The 27,361-nt window shown below is 46.6% G+C and overlaps 1 protein-coding gene and 1 pseudogene across 8 annotated transcripts in view; one reads left to right on the top strand and one right to left on the bottom strand.

Annotated features, from left to right (window-relative positions):
* lili (LMBR1-like protein lilipod) overlaps positions 1 to 27,361 on the bottom strand; it is a 306,045-nt gene that overhangs the window by 39,285 nt on the left and 239,399 nt on the right. The gene's annotated exons all lie outside the window — the stretch shown is intronic.
* LOC142582116 (uncharacterized) lies at positions 6,757 to 24,107 on the top strand (annotated as a pseudogene).

The raw sequence follows: 27,361 nt of genomic DNA on the forward strand, positions 1-27,361 counted from the left end.
TTCTGTTACGATGAGGACGTGAGCGTACCTCAGAAGAACTTTAGGGGTTCCGACGCGTATCGGTCGACTTCGAAGACCCAGTCGTCCAACTACTATTTCCCTCCCCCTGGTTGGACAATTGAATGTGGGTGTCGCTCAAAGCTGGAGAGGGTTGCCCAGGAAGCTCCTCTCGAAGTCCCAACAAGTCCTGGGAGGCTACAGATTCCCCCACGGAATCAGAGACGACTGCTGACTGTGCAGACTCGGAAGTGATACATTCAGATGAACTACTTAGCTGACGCTTATAACTATGAGAAGACGCTGTCACTACAGACGAGTCATCGGAATGACTATCCAAATTTGAATACGAGTACAAAAAGTCTCTATCACTTGTACACAATGTACTACCTGCTGGATCCTTCATCACTAGGGTTAACTTAGACACATGCCACGTTTTCCCATCACTGAGTACAAAAATAGATGGTCCTATCTGGGCCTTCACTGTACGAGGTTTACTGTATTTAAAAAATCCTTTCCTGTTAAATCTAATTCTGACAGTGTCTCCCACCTTGACACGAATTGCCTGAGCACCTCTACGTTTGTCTACACACTGCTTAGTTTGACGCTGTTTCTGCAAGACCTTTTCTTGAACTTGAGGCACAAGACTCTCCTGTTCCCGTAGATCTACACAGAGCCACATGGTTCCATCCTTCTTGCGCACCACCACGAGTGGAGACACCCACTCAGAAGCCTCGACGTGCTCGATGACGTCGCAGTCCTCGAGACGTCGCAATTCATTTGTGCCCTGGTCACGGAGAGCCAGGGGTAGTCGGCGCAACTTTGAAGATACTGGTTTCGCATCTTGCTGCCAATGAATTCGGTGCACAAAGTTGTTGACGAGACCCAACTCGTCACTGAAGTGGTGATCAAAACCCGGAGGCACACCTGTGGGGCTCTGTACTGGAGGAAGCGAAGGTAGACGACATGTCAGCGACGTACCATCAATCTGTATGCCCAAGCATTGGATGGTGTCTAAACCCAGCAGTGATGTTCCTGTAGTCGTTACGTGGAATGTGACAGAGCGTGACCTTTGGATAAACTGGACAGTGGCTTGAAACAGGCCTTGAATGTCGATGCGTTGCTTGGAGAAATTTCTCAAGTCCACTGTTTGTGACAGCCTGTGCTGTCGACCAAAGTGATTTCTAAAATTTTCGGCCGTCATGAATGACACAGACGCTCCCGTATCCACCAGCAGTCGCATGGAGACGCCGTTAACTACGACCGGAACTTCCAAATCTTTTTTAGTTTCAAAAGCGCTTACCGTCAAGACAGACGTGGACGGCTGCCCTGCGGAAGTTGACGAAGACAGCGTCTCTGCGGGAGAGACGTGTTGCACCGCTGTTTGGGTCTTTCGACATACCGAAGCGAAATGGCCCAACGTGTGGCAGGCGTTGCATCGCCGATTTCTTGCTGGACAATTCCTGTAAGACGCAATATGGTTCCTGCTGCCACACCGATCGCATGCACCACGGTTCCCGGAGGAGCCATGTGCGAAATGTCGACCATCTTGGTGGCTTCTCGGAAGAAGTCGGCCCTCTTGGTGTCCTCTCGGAAGAAGTCGGCCCTCTTGGCGGCCTCTCGGAAGAAGTCGGCCCTCTTGACGGCCTCTCGGAAGAAGTCGGCCCTCTTGACGGCCTCTCGGAAGAAGTCGGCCCTCTTGACGGCCTCTCGGAAGAAGTCGGCCCTTTTGGCGGCCTCTCGGAAGAAGTCGGCCCTCTTGGCGGCCTCTCGGAAGAAGTCGGCCCTCTTGGCGGCCTCTCGGAAGAAGTCGGCCCTCTTGGCGGCCTCTCGGAAGAAGTCGGCCCTCTTGGCGGCCTCTCGGAAGAAGTCGGCCCTCTTGGCGGCCTCTCGGAAGAAGTCGGCCCTCTTGGCGGCCTCTCGGAAGAAGTGGGCCCTCTTGGCGGCCTCTCGGAAGAAGTCGGCCCTCTTGGCGGCCTCTCGGAAGAAGTCGGCCCTCTTGGCGGCCTCTCGGAAGAAGTCGGCCCTCTTGGCGGCCTCTCGGAAGAAGTCGGCCCTCTTGGCGGCCTCTCGGAAGAAGTCGGCCCTCTTGGCGGCCTCTCGGAAGAAGTCGGCCCTCTTGGCGGCCTCTCGGAAGAAGTCGGCCCTCTTGACGGCCTCTCGGAAGAAGTCGGCCCTCTTGGCGGCCTCTCGGAAGAAGTCGGCCCTCTTGGCGGCCTCTCGGAAGAAGTCGGCCCTCTTGGCGGCCTCTCGGAAGAAGTCGGCCCTCTTGGCGGCCTCTCGGAAGAAGTCGGCCCTCTTGGCGGCCTCTCGGAAGAAGTCGGCCCTCTTGGCGGCCTCTCGGAAGAAGTCGGCCCTCTTGGCGGCCTCTCGGAAGAAGTCGGCCCTCTTGGCGGCCTCTCGGAAGAGGTCGGCCCTCTTGGCGGCCTCTCGGAAGAAGTCGGCCCTCTTGGCGGCCTCTCGGAAGAAGTCGGCCCTCTTGGCGGCCTCTCGGAAGAAGTCGGCCCTCTTGGCGGCCTCTCGGAAGAAGTCGGCCCTCTTGGCGGCCTCTCGGAAGAAGTCGGCCCTCTTGACGGCCTCTCGGAAGAAGTCGGTCATCTTGGCGGCTTCTCGGAAGAAGTCGGCCATCTTGGCAGCTTCCCGGAAGAAGTCTGTCATCTTGGCCTGTCGACGGAATGCCAGGTTGAAATACCTCAATTCTTCGTACATTTTCGGATCCGAGCACGCGGTTCGCTCGATGCAAGGCTTCTAAAGAGCGTCCAATTTTTTCTGCTTTGTCCAGGGACAGGGTTTCGCCATGAGCTAATAACTTTTCGCGAACGCTGACGTTCGCTACCCCATGTATTATTTGGTCTCGGACGCGCTCATTGTAGGTTGTGCCGAAGTTGCACTGTACTGACTGCACTGTCAACTGGTGAATTCGTGCCTCTCCGCCTGAACATTTGTTGACGCGGCGAACAGCCGGTCAAGCCGCTGCAAGAGTTTCTGGAACTCTGACGCTGGCGGGACCGCATCACTTGACGTTGACGCTGCGCCGGTCGACTGCCTTGCTGCTTCGCTCGACGCCGACGCTGCGCCGGTTAACTGCCTTGCTGCTTCCTGCTCCTCGTCTGCAAAGTACTTTCGTTGTCCCTCACGCACGAGAGCGCTGACGAGCGCGGACGCTCGTCGCGCGTCCGTCCAGTCGCTACCGCCGGCCGCTTCGAGGTGGGCCTGAAAAATTTTTTTCCATCGATACCATGGAATTAACGGTGGCCCAGGCACTTCAAGAAAAACGGGAAGGTTCGCCGTAAAAGAAGCCATGCCGGGTAGCGTGCAGGAGGCAGTGCAGGAGGCAAGCCGGAGCTCGCAGCAGGAATGGGACAAGGAAGAACAAAGGGGGCGAGTAGGCCTAGGCTCGGAAGCCTCGCGACGCCAAGTGCGCCGGCGGCGTTTGCAGGCTGTGCAGACACGTAAGGGACGCTTCACTTACGAAGCTCGTTGGTTTCCCGGGGCTTTGGTCGGAACCGCAGCGGGAATCCCATCCTCGTCGCAAAAAGAAGTTGTGTCGGCAGCGGCAGGCAAGTGGGGGCCCACGGCGAGTGCCGACACAGAGAGGGAGACTCAGAGCTAACTGCTCCTGATGAAAACCGGACTAGGACTGAGCCGGCTAGCGGCCGTTTATTACCATAAAAGACTCCACTCGCCAGATGGCACCTCCTGATTGGTCCAAGCTCGTCACATGACAGAATGGGGGTGTGCCATCTAGCTGGACTACTAAACATAAATGTATGATAACACGGAGATCTGGCAGGGGCAGACACTATACCACAGAATGCGAAGAAGTTGCTTGGCAGCTGCGACTGCGAAGAGATGTTGGCTACGAGGTTTGACTTTTCACCATTGTTGCTTCTGTCATTGCTGAAGTGTCGACTAGTGACAGTGACGAGGACGACACAGAAAGCGGCAGCATGGGCGATTCAGGCCCGACAGTAGCAGAAGCTGCGCATTACGTCAGCCTCACAAATGCAATCATCGCGACGAGAACAGCACCCCACGACTTCTGCAGCTTTACCGCGTGTGTGCACAGAGAATATGTAACGGCAACGAGGAATCTGTCATGCGAGTGTTTGCCAAAAAGAGGGGGCTGGCTGAAAAGCTGGCTCTAGCTTCAGTAAGTTTGAGGCCGCTGTCGCCGCTGCTAAGCTGCCGCGGCATCAAAAGAAAATAACACTTTTGTCGAGCGAAGTGAATAAATACTGCATGTTTTTTTCCCATTTCAGCTCACTCTCTCCGAGTTCCGTTTTTGACAGATAAGTGGGCGATCTCATGCTATTTTGGTTAAGCAGTACTACCTGTTTAGTATGTACTTTTTCCGAGCTCCAGTCAACTATGGTTTAACAAGGTTTCACTGTATTAGCATCCCAATGTTTCGCCTTATACTATAGACCGTTTGATCGGGCGAGGAGGAAAGGGCGCGCGGAGAGCCTTTCCTTCTCTCTGGCTTGGGCGATCCGGCGCGGCGCTGCTTGAAAGTATTGCTGCCGCGTGCTGCGGACCGATTTCGAGATGTTTTAGATCTTACTTTGTGAAATTTACGCCATGTTCGTTGATATAAGGTCGTCAGGGAAGCCTTTCAATGCATCGGTAACTACTGTAGGCAGAAATATGTCTTGGGGGCGCAAAAATGTGACACGCATAATCAGCCGCGGTGCGTGTATGTGTTGTTTACTATTTTGCTTATATCGATTTTAATTCAACAAAGAAAACCGGCATCTCTGTATTACCAACATTAAATGGTAAATCAGCTCACTGTCTGATCGATTGACGTAGGGAGCAAAACATAAAACATAAGAGCGCATGCTCGTGCACGGCCAACCTAAGGCAACCACGAAACATCTGAGTGGCAGGCGCTATCAAATATTTGTGATACACTGGCATCGTCCTCACGCATATCAAGTCTAGTATGCTTGAAATTACCATATGTCTACGCTAACCTTGCTGCATGAGGCCCATGGCGCTGCTCAACACAGCTACCACTGCGGTTGGTGAGCCAGCACGATACACATATAAGCTGTGTGCTTCGGCATTGCCTTTTTGGCCTGTATACAGCCATAATATATGAGAGGGTTCGCATAAGAATTATGCGATGTCTATTCTTGACCGCAATATTTCCGTAATACGTGTGAGTGCGTCGTAGAGAACTGAACGAACACAACAACAAAAAAAAATTCGGTTATCATCCTCTTTCTCTCAAAAGCAAGAGAAAAGGGGCTAACGGCGCACAATGTTTATAAATATATAACCGCTGATGCCGTATGCTTGGACCATGCGCTATACAGAACAAAGATATCTGTAATCCAGCACCTACTACTGCTTTGGACGCTCGCGCAGTTCGTAAACAGTCCCTTTGCTGGACAAGCCTAATTCAGACTGTAAGGTATGCTGGTATTACTTGGCAAAACTATTTTATTCAGGGGCGGAAACCTCATCCATCGAACCAAGTAGTCACGCAATGTAACCTGCAGCGAACAGTTTGAACGCTTGTAAAAGTATAACATCACAGCTCCTATCGTAGCAGACGCTGTTACGATCATCGCGTATGTTTCATGGCTCCTAAACCGCAGCTAAGAAATAGAGGATAATACTACAGTAAGGTCACATTAGTCATTGGAACATTCAGAAATACACAATTGATCTCCGAGGCTGATTGTAGGCTCAAATATGCAAGCACACATCGCGCTGCGTGTTCCGTCCACCTCAACGCCAGCAGAAATTCCGGCCATTACGCCTTAAACCACTTCAGCACGTCTCACAGAACCATTTACCACGTAGAAGACGCACGTCATACTAAACAGAGTGCATGACCGCGAAAACAAACGCCCGAGCCTACCGCCGAGCGTATACCTGCCATGCAAAAGACCGCTTTCACCCAAGCCAGTATGGCGCTGCTCATAGGCGGCGCCACTGCGTTCACAATATGGCGGCGCCTACGAAAAAACGGTCTATATGCGGGTCTGAACAAAAATTTCAGTCAGAAATTTGGACTAGAAGTTTTGGTTTTGGTTATTGCTGCGTGGCTATGGCTCGACTTCGTTATTGCTGCATAGCTGCGGCTAGGCTTCCTTATTGCTGCGTGGCTATGGCTTGGTTGTGTTATTGCTGCGTGACTACAGCATCATTTTTTTATTGTTGAGTGCACACCCTGGCAATCTACGTGCAAACCACGCTTCACAAAATGCATCTTTTTTTATTCCACATTGAAGGACCAAGATGTCCAGATCACAAAAACAGTACTCGGCTGCTTTCAAGAGAAAGGTTATTTTAGCCGCACAGAATATCGGCAAAAGTGCGGCCGGAAGGCAGTTTGGCATCAACGAGGGAAACATTTGGGGATGGTGTCGACAGAAGGAGACCCTTTTCGCGTGCAGCAGAACGCGAAGAAGCTTTCACGGCCCAAAGTGTGGGACATTTACTGAAATCGAACTCACTGAATTTGTACGCCAACAGTGAGCTGCGCATCTAGCTGTGAGCGTGGAGCTTATGCAGGCAAAAGCTAAGGAGCTTGTAATGGCTACCAAGCTCCACTTTCAAAGCGAGCAAGCACTGTGCCGTGCTGGTTTTTCCTTACACCACCGAACTTCAATTTCGCAAAAGCTGCCCAAATCGTTCAAAGAGCTGCTTCTGGCTTTCTAGCACCACATTATTTCGCTGCACAAGTCCAAGAACTTCCAGCTAGGGCTAATCGGCAATGCTGTCCAAACGCCGGTTTATCAGGACATGCCATCACCCCTCACCATGCACAAAAAGGGCTCCAAACAAGTTTATGTCCAGTACACTGGCAACAAGAAAACGCGAGTTACCATCATAATGTCATGCACGGCAGAAGGACACAAGCTTCTGCCCTATGTCATCTTCAAGTGCAAGACGGTGGATAAAGGTGAGGAGCTGCCAAAAATTGTGGTCGTGAGATGCCATGAGAATGGCTGAATGAACAGGAATCTTGTGCTTGACTGCATAAAGTTCGTCTGGCGTAGGCGGCCCGGCACACTGTTGTCGTTCCCGTCCATCCTTGTGCTGGACGCATTTCGTTGCCATTCGGCCAACTCAGTGAAGTACCTGTTGCATGAATCCGGCACTGAACTAGTCGTTATCACAGGCAGGATGACGTCTCAGCCTTTAGATGTTTGCGTGAACAAGCTGTGTTATGCAGATTGGATGCGCTCAGGTGAGCCTGCAGTGACGCCGACCGGGCGGCTGAAGCGAGCTTCGCCAGCCGCGCTATGCAAGTGGATTGTGGACGTATGGGCCAGCATACCAGAGTACCTTGAGCATCGCGCATTCAAGAAGTGCGGCATCTCGAACGCGCTCGATGGCACAGAGGATGAGTACCTCTGGGAAGATATGTCCGACAAAGAACTATCCGAAGAGAGTGCAGCTGAGGAAGACAGTGATTGAAGTGCAGAGTGCAATTTAAATAAATGTTTTCCTTGAGTTTTCCTAACTTGTATTATACGCGGATAAAACTTTTTTTTTTTCCATTTCGCATCCCAAAAATTTCACCTCGAACTATATGCGGGCTCGTATTATACGCGGGTTTTACGGTAATATTTAAATGTTTACAACAAATGAAACTGAGCTCCGTTTTCTCAGCTTTTACTTTCTGTGCAGTTGCTTTCAGTCATCCCAGTGCCATTTCACAATGAACGAAAACAGAATTGTTCTGTCTTTTGCACTTACAGCCTGAAAAATTTATGAATGCAATAAAGCTGTCCATTTTTAACTGCACCTCATAAAGAGATTTACGATGAATTTTTATAGAAGTTATTAGTAAGATAATATGCACGGGAAAGTTAGAAAAATATTTTTATGCTCATTTTAGCATTTAAAAAATAAACCAATCGCTTTATTGCACAGAATGGGCATTTGCGAACAAGGCAATGTGGAAATCTTGGCAAACTTATGTGTAATTAATTTGGGGGTTACCATTAAAGGTTGTCAAATGTTGTAACTCGAAAACTATATTAGATGGCACAATACTAATTTCAGTTATGACATCAGCATAACAAATCACACCTGCATGCCAAATTTCACCAATTTATTCCCATAAATAAAATGTTTTCATTGCCACGTCCCCCCTTAGCAAAATCATGAGCAAATTAACCAAAAGATATCTTAATGTGTGTATCTTGATTTTCGGTGACTTTAATTACCCCAGTATTGGTGTATTGCATTGGAAAAACTTCAATAAAAGTCCTGCAGGACACATGTCAGCGCGCAGTGGGCATCTCCCACGCAGGTACCGACAGGGAGTACCTGGTGGCGGGTGCGCAAGCCTGCTGGACGGCTCCAGCAGGCTGGTTGGTCTACTACCCAGTTAACTACAGGTAACTTGGAGACTGTCGAATTTCTTGACTTCTGTCTTAACCATAATCTGACACAATGGATAAATGAACCAATCCGTGTCACGCAAGATAGTGCAAACATCCTTGATCTTATACTAACCACGCACCCCGAATATTTATCATCCATTGCTTACCTTCACAAACTCAGTGACCACAAATAATTCATGCTACATTTTCTTTCAAACCGTCTTGGCACCAGTAACACATGAAAAAAATTCGCCTCTACGAAAAAGGGAGCTACTCTGCTATAAACAACAAACTGCAGAAATTTTACCAAACAAACAAGTCCGCTTTTGGAAATCGGTCTGTGCAAGACAACTGGTTACTATTTTAGAACAAGATTAATTCTTTAGTTGATAAGCATATTCCACTTATCTCTATTACTACTAACCACCACAAACCATGGTTCACCAAAACCTTGAAAACACTTGAGAACAAAAAGAAACGGCTATTTCGCTCTGCAAAGTTAAAACCAAATGACGACTCGTGGGACAGTTACTATCAAGCTGAGCACGCCTATCTAACAGCAGTTTACCAACGTAAGCATTCCTTTTTTCACTCAGACCTCCCCCACATGATAACTGATAATCCTCGTAAATTCCGGCAGACCGTGAACCCTCAGCCTACTCGCACTGTACATACTTATAATGATCCCGGTAGTACTCCTTCAGACTCTAAGTGCACTAATACTTTCAATGTCGCTTTTCGTCAGTTTTTACAATGGAGCCTGAAGTTCACCTAGACGTTTTCTTCACCTGCCACGTCTACAATGCCGGCCATACATTTTTCGGACAACGGCATTGCATTACTAATAGAAAAAGTAAAAGTGTCTTCGTTCGCAGGTGTTCATGAAATCCACCTCTAGACTATTAAAAAACACTAAGCATATTTCTGCCGCATTATTAACTTTGTTGTCCTCACAGTCTTTTGTCTTCGGGCACTCTACCAAATGAATGGAAAGTAGGCAAGGTCGTTACGATCTACAAGTCAGGTAACCAATTTTCACCGTTAAACTAGCGGCCTATCTCCATAACAAGCATGCCATGTAAAATCATGGAGCATATCATTTACACTCCTACAATGTACTTCCTTGATTCCAATAGCTTTTTTTCATCCATCACATCATGGTTTTCGCAAGGGACTATATTGTTAACTAAGTTAGCCCTCTTCTTTCATGACCTATCATCACCATCATCATCATCACTATCATCATCATCATCCTGGTTACCAGCCCTGCAGGGCAAAGGTACCTCCCATACTTCTCCAACTACCCCAGCTATGTACTAATTGTCCCTCCAAACTTCTTAATCTCATCCGCCCACCTAACTTTCTGCCGCCCCCTGCTATGCTTCCCTTCCCTTGGAATCCAGTTCGTAACCCTTAGTGACCATTGGTTATCTTCCCTCCTCATTACATGTCCTGCCCATGCCCCATTTCTTTTTCTTGATTTCAACTAAGATGTCATTACCTCGCGTTTGTTCCCTCACCCAATCTGCTCTTTCTTATCCCTTAACGTTACAGCCATCATTCTTCTTTCCATAGCTCGTTGCGTCGTCCTCAATTTAAGTAGAACCCTTTTCGTAAGGCTCCAGGTTTCTGCCCCGTAGGTAAGTACTGGTAAGACAGCTATTATACACGTTTCTTTTGAGGGATAATGGCAACCTGCTGTTCATGATCTGAGAATGCCTGCCAAATTCACCCCAGCCCATTCTTATTCTTCTGATTATTTCCATGTCATGATCCGGATCCACCGTCACTACCTGCCCTAACTAGATGTATTCCCTTACAACTTCCAGTGCCTCGCAACCTATTGGAAACTGCTGTTCTCTTGCGAGACTGCGAAACATTACTTCAGTTTTTTGCAGATTAATTTTTAGACCCACCCTTCTACTTTGCCTCTCCAGGTCAGTGAACATGCATTGCAATTGTTCCCCTGAGTTACTAAGCAAGGCAATATTGCTACTTTCAGAAAAGCTCCTTTCGCGATACACAGGGCCCTACCGCGTGCTGCGCCAGGTGAAACCTGTGACCTACGAAATTGCTCATGTGAGCTCAACCTCGTCATCTACTCTGGCATCTAGTGATGTTGTGCATGTCAGTAGGCTCAAGACCTATTACACTGCTTCAGAGTCCGGCCTTTAGTCACTCCGGGACGGCGCTTTTGCCGCCGGGGGTAGTACGGGATAGTATTACCAATAACGAAGAGCCGAGCAGTAAGAAGACGACGACGACGATGGGAAGCTAGCGCGGGCTGTTGCCTCTTGGCCAACTGCGGCGTATTGCCTTGTAAATATACTTGCAAATAGCTTTTCGTCGGTGTCTTCCTATGTAACAATATTATCAGCGAATTGCAAGCTACTAAGGTATTCTCCATTAACTCTCATCCCCAATTCTTTTCAATCCAGGTCTCTGAATACCTCCTGTAAAAACGCTGTGAATAGCATTGGAGAGATTGTATCTCCCTGCCCGACGCCTTCTTTTATTGGGATTTTGTTGCTTTCTTTATGGAGGACTATGGTGGCTATGGAGCCACTATAGATATCTTTCAGTATTTTTACATACGGCTCGTCTACACCCTGATTCCATAATGCCTCCATGACTGCCGAGGTTTCGAGTGAATCAAACACTTTCTCGTAATCAATGAAAGCTATATATAAGGGTTGGTTATATTCCGCACATTTCTCTATCACCTGATTGATAGTGTGAACATGGTGTATTGTTAAGGAGCCTTTACGAAATCCTCCCTGGTCCTTTGGTTGACGGAGGTCTAAGGTGCTCCTGATTCTATTTGCGATTACCTTAGTAAATACTTTGTAGGCAACAAACAGTAAGCTGATCGGTCTATAATTTTTCCAGTCTTTGGCGTCCCCTTTCTTATCGATTAGGATTATGTTAGCGTTCTTCCAAGATTCCGGTAAGCTCGAAGTCATGAGGCATTGCGTATACAGGGTGGCCAGTTTTTCTAGAACAATCTGCCAACCATCCTTCAACAAATCTCCTGTTACCTGATCCTCCCCAGCTGCCTTCCCCTTTTCCATAGCTGCCAAGGCTTTCTTTACTTCTTCCGGTGTTACTTGTGGGATTTCAAACTCCTCTAGACTATTCTCTCTTCCATTGTCGTCATGGGTGCCACTGGTACTGTATAAATCTCTATAGAACTCCTCATCCACTTGAACTATGCCATTCATAGTAGTAATGGTATTGTCGGCTTTATCTCTTAACGCAACGCATACATCTGATTCTTGCCTATTCCTAGTTTCTTCACTGCTTTTAGTCTTCCCTTGTTCCTGAGAGCATGTTCAATTCTATCCATATTATACTTCTTTATGTAAGTACTCCACTAATGCTTACTGTTCAAACTTTCTCATTTGGGCTTGCATCCAGCTGTCTTACGATGGATTAAAGAATTCCTCACTTACCGCTCACAGTATGTCAGCATCAATAACACTGCCTTTAACCCTGTCCCCGTATCATCTGGCGTCCCCCAGGGCTCCGTATTGGGCCCCCTATTGTTGCTCATATGCATAAATGATCTGCCACTGAAAGTTTCTTACACAATTCGCGTGCTTGCAGACGACTGTATTACCGTATTACCAGCTGTGGGCTCAGTGACTGTGCCACAACACGGTTGTCTAATCCACTTGTCTTCGCCATGCAGGTGTACTCGCCCTTGATCATCTGCGTCATGCTCCCTGCTCCCTCCCTGGGCGACCACGATAGAGCGTGTGCCCTTGCGCGACGTGGCTGATGGAGGGACATTCTGCACAGCAACCCCCAACGCCCCCTTTTCCGCTCTGCTGACTCAAATCAACTTGACCCTCAGCGCAGATTGGAAGGCCCCATCGTCAGCAACCGCACTCAATGTGCAAACTATCCATGAGCAGCGACCATGCAACACGCCCTGTGGGCTCGGTGGCCGTGCCACGACACAGCTGTCTAATCCACTCGTCTTTGCCATGCAGGATGGTAACCATCGGACTCTATTCACAAAAAAAAAAAAAAAAAACAGCAACTACTTTTTGGTACAGCTTCTGAGTCCCCAGTGTTGCCTTGCTACCTGTATCGAGTGCTTTCATGTTCTTCGGTCCCTATTACTGAAGTGTGGTGACACTGAGAGAGCAACCCTGGCCCCGACAAGCTAGACGTAATCCTTGACGAACTAAAAAATATGTCCGCTGGCCAGACTGAATTGGTTAATGAAGTGCAGGAGCTCAAGGGCCAACTGCTGTCAATGGACCAGAAAATGACTAATCTGACTACGCGTCTCAGCGCCTTAGAACCTTACTGCAAAAGTCTACCTACACTCCGGATATAGAGGTGATTCAAGCCACTTCAGCTGCAATGACTCGTTTAGTTAATATGCTAGAAGCTTATCTAGATGATGCAGAAGATTGCTCCCGACGAAACAACCTACTTTTCTATGGTTTACCCGATACTAACCCCACTGAAACATATTCGCTTACAGAAGACTTAATCATTCGCCACTGCTCTGACCACCTGGACACCCAGTTAAGCCCTAACGACATTGAACTCACCCATCGCCTCGGGCGACACTCTAAGGACAGGAAACGCCCAATTATCGTTAAGTTTACATCCTTTAAAACTAAACAATCAATTCTTTCTAAAGGTTCAAAATTCAAAGGTATCGACTACAGCATAGGTGAAGACTTTTCGCGCTGTGTTCAAATTTGCCGGAAACATCTTGTCGCTTTTGCCAGGGCAAAGTCCGTGCCTTCTTCCCTGAGATTTAAAACATTGCATATTGGCCCAAAACGTTACGTTTTTGATGAACTTTCAGAATCTGTAAAAGAAATATCTTGACAACTCATCCTTGCCGGTCATCGCGCTATCCCCCACCTACACCATGTGCCAACGTTTCACAATCAGTAATCTTTACTAACATTCGCAGCTTCTTGCCGAAATGCGATATCGTATCAAACCTTCTAACTTCGTCAGGCAGCAATCTACTTACATTAACCGAAACGTGGTTGAACAACGGTATCACTGACTCAGAAATTCTGTCTGACCTGCCCAATTTTAATCTTTTTCGCGCTGATCACAAGTATTCTCGCAGGGGAGGAGTTCTAATTGCAGTCAGCGAACAATTGTCATGTTTTGCCATTAATGTCGCGTCAGACTTAGAAATGTTGTGGATTATGTGCTGTGCTTCACCACTCACATTATTAATTGGTGTGTGTTATAGGCCACCTCGCAAAAGTCCCGACTTTCTCCGCATGCTCCACAATGCTCTAAATAAACTAGTTTCAAACCATCCTAAAGCACACATCCTACTATTTGGGGACTTCAATTACCCCAATATCGACTGGAGTAATCAACCTCAGCCCATAGTTGGTCAAGAAGAACCAAATGACTTCATTGATGTTTGCTTTAATTTTAACTTGACCCAAGTTGTATCCGAACCGACACGCGTCGCTGGGGAAGCAGATAACACTCTGGATCTCGTACTGACCACTCCTCTAGACAGCCTTAATTTCATTACAGGCCCCCGAGAAATCAACGACCACATAGTAATCCATACCAATTTTAACTTCTCACCTGAATTAAAACAAACTTCCCAGAAAACTATTAGGATCTACGATAAGGGTAGCTACGCAGCAATCAATATTGAAATAATGAAATTTCTGTCGGTCTTTGAAACGACCTATCTTTCCAGAAGTGTAAATGAGAACTAGATCCTTTTCAAACATAAAATTACCAAACTAACGAATAAATACATTCCGTCATGCAGGTCACAAAAGAAATTCAGAAACCTTGGTTCACAAAGACACTAAAAAGGTCAGAAACCAAGAAAATACTTGCATTTCGTACAGCTAAACGCCACGCAAATCCCCACGCATGGGAAAAGTATTTTAAAGCTGAGAACGCATACTTGGCCGTGATTGGAAGTGCTGAGCGCTCATTTTATGAAGTAGTGCTACCAAAAATGATAGTCGATAACCCCAAGAAATTCTGGAAGGTGATAAACCCGAAGGAAGCACGCGCTATCACCTTCACTAACAATGCTAGTGAAATCATGGCTGATACCGACCGTGCAGACACCTTTAACACTGCATTTTCATCTGTTTTTACTGACGAACCTAAAGCACCATGTTTTAAATTACCACTTATTATTACTACAGCCATGGACGCCATATTGTTCAACAGTAGTGGAATTTCGTGCATAATAGATAAAATAAAAAATTCATCTGCCGCCAGCATAGATGACATTAATCCAAAAATTTTGAAAAAACGCTAATCTAGCCTGATCCAGTATTTTCTGTTTATTGTTTTCACAATCACTCTCCGAAGGAACCATTCCAGACGACTCGAAAGTGGGGAAGGTTGTTATCATGCACAAAACAGGTAATACTGATTCACCTCTTTATTGGCCCATTTCATTAACAAGTATACCCTGCAAAATCATGGAACATGTCATTTACTCCCAAATCATGCAATTCTTAGATTCCAATAACATCTTCCATCCGTAACAGCATGGTTTTCGTAAGGGTCTTTCGTGCGGGACTCAACTAGCCATTTTTCTTCATGACATTCACGCCAACCTTGATATTAATCTACAAACTGACACCATCTTCCTAGACTTCGCTAAGGCGTTCGATAAAGTACCTCACCAATGCTTGCTTCTTAAATTTTCCCAGTTGAACCTACATTCAAACATCATCGCGTGGATTAACCAATTCCTCACGCATAGCTCTCAGTCTGTCTTCATTAATAACCAATCTTCCAATCTGCTCCCGGTCACCTCCGGTGTCCCGCAGGGTTCCGTCCTCAATCCCTTGTTATTCCTCATTTACATTAATGACTTACCCCAGCGCGTATCTTGTCATATCCGCTTGTTCGCTGATGATTGCGTTATTTATTGTTCGGTAACTAACCCTTCTGACCAAGAATCCCTTCAGGCAAACCTAAACCACGTGCAAAACTGGTGTTCGCAGTGGATGATGACACTCAACCCTAACAAATGTAAGTACATGTCTTTTCACCGCCGTCGCAACCCTTTTGTTTTTGAATATACCATTTCTAACTACCCTGTTGACATCGTCCCGTCTTACAAATACTTAGGTATCACCATTTCTGATGACTTATCTTGGTGTCTGCACGTGACTAACTTAATATCATCAGCTAATAAAACATTAGGTTTCTTAAAACGTCACCTGCGGGAAGCCCCTCAACACGTCAGACTACAAGCATACATCTCCCTTATCAGAACTAAGCTGTAATATGCATCGCCTATCTGGAACCCTCATCGAGCATATTTAACAAATGCCATCGAAGCTGTACAAAACTGGGCTACCAGATTTATTCATTCTTCATACTCATACGACGTTAGCGTGTCATCTCTAAAATTTCAATCAGGTTTGTGGTATCTTTCTGCTCGCTGTCGCATTGCCAGTCCTGTTTTGTATCGCAAGTTCTTTTATTTGCCCCTAAGACAAGAACCATACATCTCCGCATCCCCACCACGCAGATCCCATCGCATCGGTCACTCTCTTCAAATTTTGCGTCCACCAGCCCGTATTACTACCTTCATGAACTCATTTTTTTTTCACGAACGGCAACTGACTGCAACAGCCTTCCCCACCATATCGCTGCCATAACGTGTCCATCCACATTTTCGACTTCTGTAAATGCCTGCGTCTTGTAAACCCCACCCCTTATGTAAAACTCCAAAAGGGGTCTTTAAGGAAAATAAAGTGATGTAATGTATCTACTTGCATAATGATTATACTTTTTTGTCAAGAAATTGCCACAATTTCAGGGGTGCGATCAGTATGTCCTGCAAAAAGAAAAAAATTTTTTTTTCATCCTGCATTTGCTGTGGGATAACAACAGATCAACAAACAGGCGGCTGCCGCTGTAACAGTGCAGGACGCCAAAACAAAAATGGCAGCCAGCAAAGCAAGCCGAACGTGCACTGAAACAGTTTCTTCCGTATCAGTAAGGAATAATATTGTTAATATCGGCAAGTCTGCAGCAATAATGTAGCCACGTCCACTTTGAGGGCACAGAAACAGAGATGGGCGTGCTTAGCTACCAGTGACATAGCAACACACAGCGGGTATGCTGTGGAAACTGCGGCATTTCTCTTCACTACGATCCTAATACGGCACGTTTCCGCTAAGGGTGGGCGAATATCTTAGCTGTGTTACAAACGTCAGCATATGAATAGGGTACACTTCTAACATATCAGTGTAAACGTGGCTACTATCATTGCCACTCACGATTTGTTGCGTGCGCACGAGTGCAGACGAGAAGAAATGAAAGGTGCCTGTTTTGTTGTTGTTAACCACAACCCCCATTATAAAGCCTACAAATAATAAAGCAAAGGCAAATTCGGTTGTAGCTTTTCTTTTTTTTTTTTCATGGAAGTGTGGAAAGTGATGAAAGGAATGAAATGGGCATCTGCTTAAGAATATTTGATGCATGCAGACCTCTTGGTAGTCGTTCACGTAGCATTCGACAGCATTCAACAGATGGTAAGCGTGATCATCATTAGCTAGACTTCGCACGCGACGTATCGCTGAGGCAAGTTCGGGGTGCGATCATTACACAGGAAAGGGAACCAATCGAATTTGTGACCATTACACAAGTGCAATCATTATGCAAGTAATTACGGTATTTACCATCATCAATAATAATGATGATGAACTAACACTAACAACCATGTCACACTGCAGCGCACCGTAAATATCCCAAACTGGTGCGACCATTGGCTAATGGTTCTAAATCCCACTAAATGTAAAGCAATATCTTTCACTCGGTCTCGTAACCCTCTCCTTTTTCTGTATACAATTTCTAACACTTGCACTGAGACAGTTAATTTGCTTAAATATCTAGGTGTCACTATCTCTCAACATCTCAATTGGCTTACGCATGTGTCCAACATCATCTCATCTAGTAACAAAACCCTAGGTATCCTGAGACGTCATTTATGAAACTCCCCTCCTCATGTTAAACTCATTGCATAAAGTCTCTAATTCATCCTAAACTCGAACATGCATCAGCAATTTGGATACCTAATCCAATTTCTTATAAATGCACTAGAGATGGTGAAGAATCGTGTTATTGGGTTCATCCATTTGCCGTTTTTATACAACGTAAGCATATCTTCATTAAAGGCAGAAACAGCTCAGCCCCCCCCTTTACTGCTGCCGTTGCATCGCTAGTCTATCCCTTATTCACAAAATATATCATAGTTCTCTCAATCAGATATATTACATCTTGCCACCAGCTCACATATCACTTCGTACAGGACATTTTCTAAGTATTGCTCACCCCTGAACCCATACTCTCACCTTTTCGTCCTCTTTTTTTTCCACGCACCACTGTAGACCAGAACAGCCTTCCCCACATCATCTTGGCCATCACCAACCCACACGCCTTCATTGACACTGTAAAAGCTCACTACTCATTCTGAATGGTCAACGTGTTTTCCTTTCTGTACACCCACCCATTATGTAACACCCCCACCATGGGGCCTTTAAGGTAAAAAAGTGAAAGTGAAAGCAAGTGTATGGAATGACCATTGTTCATGGCCGCCATCTTTGCAAAGCACCGTACGGTTGTCCCTTGTTTTAAATGTCGTTTGTAGGCATGCAACAGTCTCTTTTTGTAGACTCAAGCAACCCATCAAAAGACTAGCTTGGCGGGCTTGAAAACGTTATCCGACCAGCATTCAGACTCCCACTGCAGGCATATTTTACACAGATGGCAGATGGACGTGGCCAGACAACAAGGAGGGAGTGAGGGAGGGCATCGGGTGAACTATTTGTGGGCCTCCCAATTTGAGAACTCTTTAAGGTTGGCGCCGACTGCAGTTGACCCATGCGGCGCCAATGAAAGCATGGGGAGGTGCCTAGTCACATGATATGCATTCCCCACTCTGTGATACTGACTGGCCTTAACGAGCTGACGATTACACATAGAAACCGCCTGCCATAAAGATGGAACCGCCCCACCATTTTTTGCTAGAAAACTGGAGAGCAGAACTTTCTAAGCAATACAAGACTGTCATTAGCACAGTACGGCCCACTATTTGAACTGAAAACCTCATTGGTATTCAGGACAACTTCACTATTTTTTTGCTTCAGGGGAAAAAAGCACTTGATTCTATTGATAAAAATATTTTCCAGACTTTTGTGTACGATCTGGGTGGTTATCAGTGCTGGAATACTAATTTGGTGTTCTCTTTAATAAGCGTAGAGCATACTATGCCTCATGATTCCTAGGTACCTAAGTTACTGATAGCTAGCAAGATTTTTGTTGCATAATCTAAGTAACCTCCTGAGCATGTGCAGCACAATGCTTTTTGCACAAAATTTGTAAGCACAAAAGATTGTGTCAAGTTTGTGTCAAGAGTGTGTCAATATTCAATATTCAGCCTTTTTTACTATTCAATTCGATATTTGATTCGAAGTCACTTATTCAGTACTCGCACACCCCTAATTTCCAAGCAAATGGTGGAGGATAAAAGGATGTGCAGGTGCATGCTGTGAAAGAAGCTGACAAGGCACACTGCAAAACTATATGCTGAATATACATACTTGTACACATGCTCTGCTGCATCCTAACATTAAATTTTCCAGCTGCTACTAGCACTTGCACATTAATCCCTCATGTGCATATGTATATCTGCTAAGCAGTGAACAAAATTTGCAAGAAGCCCCGGAGCCTAGAAACCAAACAGGAATGGGTGAGCTTTTCCGCAGCGCACACCTTTTGTGCCACTCATGCCATTTATTAACAATGATTTACCTTTAAACAGAGCACCCAAGCAGCAGCAAACTTGAAACAGCAAGGACTAAGAAGCAACACATTTTTTTTATACATTGTTATGATCGGCCAGTGGGGACAGCGGCCTTCAAACCTCTCTTGATTACCCGATACGAATCACTTCAGCTTTGTGAAGTTAACAGTACGTTCCATCAGCCAGACCAGTGTCGACACAATGGTGTGACAAGTTTGGCGGAAGACTACGTGCTTGATCGATGCCACTGGGCCGACGACCACGATATTGAGACAAAGAAACTACCTGGAAAGTGCATTCTACATCGTTTCATTATGGTCGCCGCTAGCCACCATAACTTACCGTCCCAAGTACCAGCTAACTGCTGGGCTATTCCATGAGCCAGATGTGTCAACTGAGACAAACGTGAACCCTCTTATTAATGCGTGTCCCCTTCATCCTCTGGGGCAGTAAGCCATGTGCGCCAGAGGGTACTTTGCCAATTGCATTTGGTGAACAGAGGTGCCAGAGTGATTATGCACACCCTTGCCCTCAAGGCGGAGCCTTCGGCGACTTTGGACGCTCCGGTTGGAGAAGGTGTGACCGCATATTTACCTGACCTAGGGAGGGTAAAAGGGATATAAGAGGACTTTTTCGGCACCTCTGGTGTGCTGGTGTGTGCCGATGTGTCCTGACGTGCTCTCCCAGAAAGATGTAGGTTGGTCTGAACTGTAGCTCATGCTATGAGAACAATGTACTGCGCTCAGTGCTCCGGCCAGTACGAGTATCGCTTGTTTTATAAATAAGTTTGTCTCTCCTATGTAAATAGACCCCCTGTTCCATTTCTCCATCCTCTCAGCCTCGTACTCATCACTAAAGAAGCAACTCTCACCAGGAAAGCTTGGACGGCGGTGTGGGCCAGCTAAGCCTATGTGTGATGCCCCAGTAGCATAGGCCAGTTACCCATTCAGAGACGCACCGGCAGTGTAGGCTTAGGCTAAAGAGCAACCCTCAGTGTGATGCCCAACTCTGAGGGCACGACCCTCAAATCCTGCAAGATTCACAACTTTCTCATGACATTGCTATTGCCGATTTCATCAGCATCAGGAACATGACTCTATAAATTTGATTCTAGCATAGCAAGACAACAGGCAGCGCTTCCTACATGCAGTATGGAAGGAACCTGGCACAACAACTGGGCTCGTCGGAGGAGGATCAAAGCAAGCATGGCATTTGACTATGATAGAAATACACGGCCCTTTCAGTTTCAGCTTTCACTTGGAATCCAGTCCTTTTTCATCCAGAATAGAAATAACCCTGGCACCGGAAGTAGACATTACAAGCTGGCAATGTTGATCATACCGTTTTCAAGAGCCCACACGGCACCAGAAGCCAAGGAACTGAAATCAGCAGATGCAGATCAAGAGCAAAGCTGCTCAACATAGAAGCCATGCTGACTGCATTCCCATTATTCGACCTGTACTCGGATTCGACATCGCTTGCCCCACAGTGAACTAAATGGCAAGCTCGTTTTGACAACTTTCTACTGGAAGCAAACATACAGAATGCAGCCCGCAAACATGCTATGCTGCAACAGTATGCAGGAAATGCGGTGCATGACACTTTTCTGACGCTTCCTGATCGAGGCAGGGACTATAAAACAGCAGTCACACAGCTGAACACACATTCCATGCCAAAAAAGAATTAGGTCCATAAGAGGCATGTTTTATCAAGAAAAGCAAAGCTCCAAAGAAACAGTGGAACAATTTCAAGTTAGGCTCAGAAAGTTGGCTGCAACATGCAAGTTTGCGAACGAAGAACAAGAAATCGTATAGCAAATGATAGAAGGCACCAATTCAGCTAAGCTGCACTGCAGTGCACTACAAGAAACTCATGGAAATAGACCGCAGCGTCGAGACAGCAGAACTTCAAGCAACCAGCACGGAAGGCCGTGAGCATGTCAAATGTGTGCAGAAAGTTACTAAGAAGAAGCAGTGGCGTCACAACACACCTTCGAGCCGCCAGTCAGAATTCAAGCTGTCGAGCAACCGTCCAGAAAGCAAGCAATCTGAGAAGTGCAGCTGTTGTGGAGGAGCATGGCACCACAAAGGAGGGGAAATGAGCTGCCCAGCATGGGGAGCCACTTGCCACAAGTGTCAAAAGAGAAACCACTGCGCCAAGTTCTGCAGACGAAGACCAACTGTACACACCATTGACGTCACACGCACCCCCGCGAGCACACAGCAGAATACAAGCGTGGAGGATTATGTTTTTCATGTGCAAAGTCACAGCCAAGAATTACCAGTGGTAAGAGTTACAATCGACAACACACCAGTTGAGTTTTGTGTAGACTGTTGCGCAGGTGTCCACAGTATCGAAGAGATGACATGGTGAAGGCACCTACAAATGATGCAGCTAGAACACAAAACCACAAAGCTAATGCCATGTGGGGTCACCAAGAAATCCCAGTCATGAGAAAGTTTTCTGCAATGTTCTGTACTCAGGCCAGATCATCGAAGCGACAGTATACAGTCGACTCCCGATAATTCGAAGCCGCTTAATTGGAATTTTCGGTTAATTAGAAGTGAAGTGCTGGTCCCGTCAGTTTTGAATGTAATCCTATAGAAGAAATCGCTCGATAATTCGAAGTCCTCATCCAGTAATATTGTTTAATTGGAAGTTAATTTTCAGCCGGGATCCTCGAGGTGACCATCATTCTTTGGTAAAATGTGCAATTTTTCAAGTGTTGCAACAGTTCCGTGCTCCGCGTTGGTGTCATCGCCACCGCAGCCGCCCGCAACGCCATCCTTCTTGGAGCGGCGCGATTATTCATTGCTACGGCTGCCGTAGCCACCGCGATCAACTCCGGCGGGAGGCGAAGCGGCTCCCGGTGCATAGGTGCACGCAGCGCTGCATACTGGCAGTGGCGAGATTGTGCGAGATTAGTCTTGCAGCGTGCGCAGCGTATGTCGAGGCATGTGTTTTGGTCGAGCGCCTTTGTGCGGGAAGCTCGTAGGCTAGGTTGTTCCACGAGTGATTCGGAATTGACTGTACCTAGTCACGCAGTTTATAGCCATGGCAAACCGTGGCTCTTATCGCACGCTCGACCTGGCAACGAAAGTCTAGGTTTTGAAGGAAGTTGAGAAGGAAGTTGAGAAGGGAGGTGCCGCCAAACAAGACATAACGCGGAAGTACGGGATCAAGCCGAACACGCTCTCTAACTACATCAACAACAAGCGCACAATAATGGATGCGTATGAGAACGACAAGCTCAAGACTTCTCGGAAGCGAATGCGCACCAGCGCTTACCCAGAGTTGGAGAAGGCTCTGCTGGTTTGGATTAGGGAGGCCAGGAGCAACAAACTTCCTCTCAGCAGAGACATCGTTGCGATGAAAGCCCGAACGCTTGCAGCAATGTTGGGGATCGATGACTTCGTTTCGTCAGATGGATGGCTGACGCGCTTTAAAGATCGCCATGACCTGGTTTTCAAGAGCGTGTGTGGTGAAAAGGCGTCCGTTAAACAGGAAACATGCGCCAAGTGGAAGGACGGAAGGCTGTGTGAATATCTCGCCGAATACAGACCGGAAGACATCTTCAATGCAGATGAGACTGCACTCTTCTATCGGCTTCTACCAGAGAAGACCCTGACATTCAAGGACGATGACTGTGCTGGGGCCAAACGCAGCAAGGAGAGAGTGTCGGTGCTGATCGCGGCAAACATGACTGGCACGGAACGATGTCGGTTACTTGTGATCGGGAAAGCTGCGAAGCCGAGATGTTTTAAAAGGCGTGAAGACGCTGCCTGTGGACTATGAGGTGAACAAAAAAGCGTGGATGACGGCCGAAATCTTGAAGAGCTGGATAAGCAAATTGGACCACAAGTTTGCTGCTTCGAACCGCAAGGTGTTGTTCCTTGTCTATCACTGCAGTGCTCACGTGAATGTGCCAGCCTTGAGTGCAATATGCCTCGCATTTTTGCCTGCAAACACAACGGCTGTTTTGCAGCCAATGGACCAAGGCATCATCAAGAATGTTAAAGTCCTGTACAGGCGGCACCTCCTCGAGCGCATGATTTTGTGTATGGATAGCTCCACAAAGTACGAGGTGAGCCTGCTTAGTGCCATCCACATGTTGGCGCGAGCATGGGATAGTGTGAAGCAAGAAACAATTGCAAACTGCTTCAGGGCTTGCGGTTTTGTGGCAGCTTCTTCGGAGGATGCCTCTGAAATTTCCGCGGAGGAAGCGTCAACAAGCGAGCTTGACGGCACTGATTTTGGTGATGCTCTCGGGGACGTCAATTTTGAAGATTACGTCGCCGTAGACAAGGCGGTCGAAACGTGCGGTGCGCTGATGGATAGCGAAATTGTAGATTATTCGGCCCCAGGAAGCGACCCAGGAAAGCGACGATGACGTTGAAGGCGAGCCGCAACCTAAGGCTGCCGATGTAGCTGCGGGCCTTGCTCTTGCGGAGCGCTTCTTTGCCACTGAAGGTAACGCGGAAGAAGCGTTCCGCCACATCTACAGCCTGCAGAACTTGCTTTTAGCAGCGCGATTCGGCAAGAAGCAAAGCAAGATGACCGACTATTTTTCTTAGAGAAAATAATTGATTTCGCCAGAAATAAAGTGCTGTTTTTTTTGTTTTGTGCCTAATTGGAAGTTCGTATAATTCGAAGTTTTTTGCGGTCCCCGTGAACTTCGTATTAACGGGAGTCGACTGTGTGTCATAAGAGGGGCACATAGATCGCTTCTGAGCTACAAAACAGCATCAGACCTAAAGCTCAGCACAATACTTCAGCTGGTCACTGAACATAGTAGTGTTGACGCAAAGAAAGAGTTTCCAAAGCTGCTTGGCAAGGTCAGCTGGCTCAAGAACTTTCAATTCCAGCTGAACACTCATAAGACGTCCAACCAGCAGCCTGACAACACCGTACCATTCCTTTCCAATCGAGAAAACCTGGAGAAGCTGGACATCATAAAGTAACCGGACCAACACCTTGGGTGTCGCCAATCATCGTTGCCAAATTTCATGGTCCCAACACAGTCAAAGTGTGTGTTGACATGCGAGAAGCCAACATGGCCATTGAACGAGAAAGATACATTGTGCCTATTGTAGAAGATATCTTCAGCATTCTGAATGGAGTTAGAACTGAAAGAGGGCTACCATCAGCTCGAACTTTGTGAACAATCCAGGATGATAATCGCTTTCGCTACCCATTGTGGTCTGAGAAGATACAAGAGGTGGTTGTTTGGTGTCAACGCTGCTGCAGATTTTTCAAGATGCCATACGACAAGTACTTCCGTATGAGGGCAGAATAATCAACAACAGGGATGACATCATCTCTGGATGCATCATAACAGACCACAACCAAAGACTTCGTCTGGTGTTAAAACACCTGGAAGACACCGGGCTAACTCTGAACAAAAACAAGTGTGTCCTAGGCACTAAGAAGCTGAAATTCTTTGGGCACATGTTTTCTTCTGCTGGAGTCAGTGAAGACCCAGAAAATGTCGAAGCAGTAGCCAGAATGACACCACTGAAAAGCCCCACCGAGGTCAGAAGTCTCCTCGGCATGGTAAACTACAGCAGCCAATCCATTACTCACCTAGCCTAGATGGTGGAGCCATTCAGAAATATCACACATGCTGGTGCAGAATTCTGTTGGAACGAAGAGCACCAGAAGGCCCTGGATGATATCAAGAAAGAAATATCTCAAGTGTGCACTCTAGCATACTTCAATGACACGAAGGAGACCCACATCATTACTGATGCTGGATCACATGGGATAGCAAGGGCGCTGGCTCAAGAAGATCCAATAGACAAAAGCCGCAGCATTCTGGCATACTTTAGCAGAGCATCGACACAAACAGAGAGAAAATATCCACATGTTGACCGTGAAATGTTGGCCATAGTGGCAGCTATTGAACACTTTCACACGTACCTCACAGGCGGCAAGTTCTAGATGAAGACATACTACCTGCCTTTGGTGTCTATCATTCGAAAGCCAAGCACGAAGCTCTCAGCAAGGCTTGAATGTTTGAGCCTGAGGTTACAGCATTACACCTTTGACATTGGGAAGAACAACCCTGCAGACTTCCTGTCAAGGCATCAGCCACCTACCGACAGTATAGTCCCCAGCCAAAAAGCAGGTGCAACAGAAGAGTATGTCTGCTTCATCATGGACAAATTGAGAGAACGTATGCAGGGGATGCTCAGATGCAGCTCTTGACCAAGGCTCTGCGGACAAACATCTCAAAGACTTCTGAAGACCTGTGGAAAAGCGACAAGCTGAAACTATTTGCTTAAATAAAGGACGAGCTCACAGTCGCCGAAAATGACTTTGTGCTAAGAGGAACATGACTGATAATTTCCTAAGGAGCACAAGCCCAAATCATTCCCCTCACACACAGAGGTCACCAAGGCATGCTGAAGACCAAACAACTAATTAGAGAGAAAGTGGTTTCCAGGGATTGACAAAAAAGTAGAAGCGGCAATAAAGGACTGCGAAGCGTGCCAGAGAATTGTGGTTGAGAACAAGTCATAACTGCTAATCATGACACCTCTTCCAAATGGACCATGGCAGTCTGTGACAGCAGACTTTGCCAGCCCCTCACCTAGCAACAAGTTCATCCTAGTCATTGTCGATGAATACTCATGCCTTCCTCTGTCAGCAGCACCTTCCTCGCTATGTTTGAAAGATGTGACTGAGGGACTAAGCGTCATGTTCACAGTACATGGAATGACACAGACATTAAAGACGGACAATGGGCCTCCGTTTTTTGGGAAGGCTTTTCTGGGTGTTCACAGACTCCTGCAGAAGAAAACATGTACCCAAAGAATTTCAGCTTCTTAGTGCCTAGGACACACTTGGGAAAGAATTTGCATAGTTCATGAAATCTTCTGGAATTCATCATCATTGTTTCCCTCCTCTGTTGCTCCAAGCCAATGGAGAGGTCGAAAGGTTCATAACAAACATAAAAAATCTGGTGAAGAGTGCTTGGTATTGAGTAGAGAGCTAAAGAGAGGCGGAGCTAAATGAATTCCTCTTAAACTACAGGGCGACACCTCACTAAACAATTGATTTCACACCTGCTGAACTGCTATTTGGACGAAAGATTAGAATCAAGCTTCCTGAAGTTCCTGAGAAGCGCACGCATTCGAAGCTGGCAGACAACAGGCAGCAGGCCCTCTATGCGCAGTACGGAAGGAACCCGGCATAAAACTGGGCTCATTGGATGACTGCCATGAGCATAGCGTTCAATTGCGATACAAATAAACAGTCCTTTCAGTTTCAACATTCACTTGGCATCCAGTCTTTTTTCATCCAGAATAGATATAACTCCAGCACCGGAAGTAGACACTACATTGATCTAAGTAAGTATCCGCCTGGCTTTCTTTTGCCATCAGAAGGATTTCAATGCGTTGAAAACCAGGAAGCCAAGTCGAAGTCGAGAATGTCTTCTTTATTCGACGCTAGCTAAAGAACTATTAAAAATTGCAGGTGCACGCTCATGTCCACACTCGCTTCTAACTTTGTCTTCTTCTCATCTTTTTCGGAGCATAATATTTAACAGCACCCACCCGAACAATTTGTGTGTGCTTGTTTCTTTTCACAACGAAGTTTGCCCAGCAGATTCTAGGTGGTACAGCATCTGTACCGGTCTCCGCAATGTGCTGCCACTAGAAGTGCGTACTTTACATGAGCGAACTTTGCTGTCGCTGCCCGGAAATAATTCTGTCACTTGTTCCATCTTCCACAATTGTTTTGGCGAGTTTAATTCTTTTATCAGTACTATGTCTCCGAGCTTCACTGATTCTGAGTGTCTAGTTTCATTAATGTGAGCTGAACGAAGTTCTTGGAGGTACTCTCGTTGCCACCAGTTCCAGATATTGTTTAACACATGTTCTCTGTTTCCATCTTCGTTGAAGTAATTCGTATGACGACGGTGTCTCTTCTAATGCAGTGCTCGACAAGTCTGGAGGAAGCACAGTCAATCTTTGGCCTATGAGAAAATGAGTTGGCGTAAGTGGCATTGGTTCACTGGCTTCAGCATACACAAATGTTATCGGTCGCAAATTTATCATCGCTTCAACTTGATAGAGCGTGGTCAAAAGTTTTTCATAGTTAAAGAAATTGTTTCCCAGTGTTTTCTTCAATGCAGACTTCACAGAAATAACGAGTCGTTCACAAAATTCTCCCCACCAGAGAGCTTGTTCGGAGATAAATTTCCGAACAA

The sequence above is a fragment of the Dermacentor variabilis genome, chromosome 5, assembly GCF_050947875.1.
Source record: "Dermacentor variabilis isolate Ectoservices chromosome 5, ASM5094787v1, whole genome shotgun sequence".
NCBI classification, from domain to species: Eukaryota; Metazoa; Arthropoda; class Arachnida; order Ixodida; family Ixodidae; genus Dermacentor; species Dermacentor variabilis.